This window comes from Chrysochloris asiatica, unplaced genomic scaffold (assembly GCF_000296735.1).
Source record: "Chrysochloris asiatica unplaced genomic scaffold, ChrAsi1.0 scaffold00056, whole genome shotgun sequence".
Taxonomy (NCBI): Eukaryota; Metazoa; Chordata; class Mammalia; order Afrosoricida; family Chrysochloridae; genus Chrysochloris; species Chrysochloris asiatica.
Genome location: NW_006408574.1, coordinates 3,347,251 through 3,351,443, shown reverse-complemented (window position 1 = coordinate 3,351,443; position 4,193 = coordinate 3,347,251).

Here is a 4,193-nt window from a genome sequence, read left to right as displayed (position 1 = left end):
CCTGGAGCTACCACTGAAGAACCTAATGAGGTGGAATGAATAGCTCCATGGAGGAAGCAGAAGGAAATAATAAAAGCACTTGGACATCCAAAGGATGATAGACAAGGATAAACAAAGATTGAGGTAAAGCCCCATTGTCACTGAGCCACTTTCAACTCATAGAGACCCTATAGGACAGAGTTGTTGCTGTAGGTGCCATCTTGTTGGTACCGACTCATAGGAGCCCTCAGTACCACAGAATGAAACACTGCCCAGTCCCTCACCAACCTCACAATTGTTGCCACATTTGAGCTCATCTCTACCTGCAACTGCGCCAATCCATCTTGTTGAAGATCTTTACCAAACATGGTATCCAAACATGTTATAAGGAGCTGTCCAGTTGACTGTCTCATAGCAACCCTATGCACAACAGAAGGAAACTGTTCTGTTCCAGCATTACAATTGTTGTTACATTTGAGTCCATTGCTGCTGCCACCATGCCAGCAGCCCATCTCTTTGAGGGTCTTCCTTTTTTCACTGACCCTCCATTTTACCAAGCAAGATGTTGAATTATCCTTTAGAATTTCCAAGGCTATAATCACTACAGAATCAGACGGACACATCTTTCTTCCATGGTGTGCCTGGTGGGTTTGAACTGCCAACTTTTCAGTTAGCAGTTAAGTGCATGACCACTGTGCCACCAGAGCTCCAAAAATTGTTGTTGTTGTTGTTGTGTGTCATCAAGTTGGTGACTCATAGCAATGCTGAATAAGGTTTTCCAGAGCAGCTGATATGTTTAAACTATCAACTTTGAAGTTAGTAGTCCAGTATGTATACTATAGCACCACACCAGAACTCATGATTGGAATAGGGAATACAGAACAAATAGCAAGATGGTAGACTTGGCACGATCATACCCCCAATGGCATGGAATGTAAGCCAACCAAGTGCTCTATCTAAAAGGCAGACATCACCAGAATGGATGAGAAAACAAGATGCAGTGATGTGTTATTTACAAGAAATGCACTAGATTGGTGCACTGTTGTTTCAGTGTCATTGGGTCGGTTCTGAACTGAAGTCAGCAACCCTGTATAGGGTTTCTGAGAAGCAGCTGGTGGATTTGAACCTTGTCATTCAAATCAACCGTGTGGTCCCATGCTTATCCTATAACACCACACCAGGACTCATATTGGTGTATACAGGATGAAAATGAATAAATGGGAAAGCAAGAACCATGTAGATAGTTGTTATTGTTAAGTACTGTCAAGTCAGTTCTGACTCATAGTGATCCTGTATAGGAGCGGCTGGTGAGTTTGAACTACTGATCTTGCAATTCAAACTGACCTTGAAGTCCAGCACATTAACGCACAGTGCCATACCAGGATTCCATGTAGATACTATGTAGATAGTAGATACTATGTTGACAGTAGTCTTGAAAAAATATACTTTCCAGACATCTGAGCTTATCTTCTCTGTGGTCAGAAATCCCTGCTTCCTCTTCTGGGCACATGACTGCATCTCATATGAAGGAATAGATAAGTCCTTGGTACAGTTTTGACTGAAGGGATGTGAGTGGAGGGAGAACCATCACTGGTGATCAAGCCTGTCCCCCAACCCCCCAGCACCCTCCGTGATCTTTTCCACTTCATGTTGGCTAGAATGCAGATGACCCTCTGTATAGCAGCATGAATGGAAAGGACAACGCTGCATGCAAGGATTGCTGCTTGGGGAAGAGATGCCCAACCAGGAGCATTCTCACTGTGCTATTATGAGATTGAGAAAAAAATGTGTGCATGTTAAGCCTTCATCTGTTGAAGTTTGCCTGCCATTAGTAGCACATCCTGCTCAGGTTCTTTAGAGCACTTGGCTGTCCAAATCACAATCTTATATTGTTTTCCTCTCTCTCTCATTAGTGTCCTCTTCCCTCCACAGAACATTGGTTCCTTGAGTGCAGAAACTTGTCTACCTTGTTCTCCAGTGTATCAAGAGGGTGTAAAACAGTGCCTGGAACACGGCAGTCATTGAGTAAATATCCCATTGAGTTGGACGTCAAACCCCTGCAGATTATCCCAGGGAAGGCTACAAGGAAATTCTGGAGGGAGCTAATAACAGGATTTAAATTTTCGGTCCTTATCCCTAAGTTGATCTTTCACTTAGTTTATGAGTGATGTTATGGCTCCAGAGTGGGACCCTCCTGTCGGGAGTTGGAAATGCAACCTCCTGTACTAAGTCAGTAGAGATGAGGGCTGGTCTCTAGGAGTTTGAATATGAGGAGAATCAAAACCTATTGGTTAAAAATCATGCTGTTGTTGTAAGGTGCCATTGAGTAGGTTTTGACTCATGGTGACCCTATGCACAACAGAGCGAAATACTGCCTGGTCCTATGCCATCCTCACCAATTTTATTGCAGTTGAGCCCATTGCTGCTGCCACTGTGCCAGACCATCTCATTGAGACCCTTCCTCCTTTTCACTGACCCTCCACTTTACCCAGCATGATGTCCTTCTCCAGGGACAAGTCCCTCCCGATAACTTGTCTGAAGTATGAGAAAATAAGTCTGGCCATCCTGGCTTCTAAGGAATATTCTAGCTGTACTTCTTCCAACACAGATTTGTTTGTTGTTCTGGCAGTAGATGGGATATTCAATATTCATCTCCAATACCATAACTCAAATGCATCAATTTTTCTATAGTCTTCATTATTTATTGTCCAAGTTTCCTATGTATATGAGGCTATTGAAAATACCATGGCTTGGGTCAGGTGCACCTTAATCCTCATAATGACATCTTTGCTCTTTAACACTTTAAAGAACAGCAGATGTGTCTAATGCAATATGTCCTTTGATATCTTAACTGCTGTTTCCATGAGTGTTGATAGTGGATCTAAGCAAAATGAAGTCTTTGACAACTTCTATTTTTTCTCCATTTATCATGATGCTATTTACTGGTCCAGTTGTGAGGATTTTTGTTTTCTTTACATTGAGGTGCAACCCATACTAAAGTCTTTGATCTTCATCAGTAAGCATTTTAAGTCCTCTTTGTTTTCAGCAAGCAAACTTGCATCATCTCCATGTTGAATCTTCTTCATATAACCTGATGTCATGCTCTTCTTCATATAACCCAGTTTCCAGATTATTTGCTCAGCATACAGATGGAATAACTGTGATGAAAGGCTACAACCCAGGCACATATCTTTCCTGATTTAAAACCTTTCAGTGTCTCCTTGTTCTGCTTGAATCCCTGCTTCTTGTCTTAAGTACAGGTTACTCATCAGCACAATCAAATATACTGGAATACCCATTCTTCACAATGCTATCCATAGCTTTTCAGTGATCCACACAGTTGAAAGCCTTTGCACAGTCAATAATGCATAAGTAAACATCTTTCTGGTATTCTCTGGTTTCAGCCAAGATCCATGTGATGTCAACAATGATATCTCTAGTTGCATGTCCTCTTTTGAATCCAGCTTAAATATCTGGCAATTCTTGTTGATGTACTGTTGCAACTGCGTTTGAATTATCTTCAGCAAAAATTTTACTTGTATGTGACATTAACACTGTTGTTAGATAATTTCTACATTCCATTGGGTCACCTCTCTTTGGAATGGACACAAACAATTGTGTCTCTTCCAATTGGTTAGCCAGGTAACTGTCTTCCAAATTTCTTGACATAGATGAGTGAGTGCCTCCAGTGCTGCATCAGTTTGTTGAAAGATTTCAATTTGTATTCTGTTGATTCCCGGAGTCTTGATTTTTGCCAATGATTTCAGTGCAGCTTTGACTTCTTCCTTCAGTACCATCGGTTCTTGAATGATGTGCTACCTCTTGAAATGCTGGAACATCATTTTTTTTTTTTTTTTAAATACAGTGACTTTGTGTATACCGTTCCCTCCTTTGATGCTTCCAGCATCCTTCAATAGTTTGCCCATAGAGGGGAGGACAAACAAGATGGCGGATCGGGTGGAAGTGCAGTAAGGAGCTTTGCCAGCAACAACACAGAATACCGGACCTAGCAGGCTCAGGGGATGGTCCCAGAACTCTGAAACACATATAAAGGAATATTTATAAGTTTGGAAGGCTTACAGCTGGGGAAATTTGTGGCAGAAGCAAGAAATCCATTGCTTTCTAGTTTGGAATGCTCAGCTGCTCCAGGAACTGCCATTTGGGTGAGACCAAGCAGGGGAAGGATCGGAGCAGCAACAGACACCTGGCAAAAC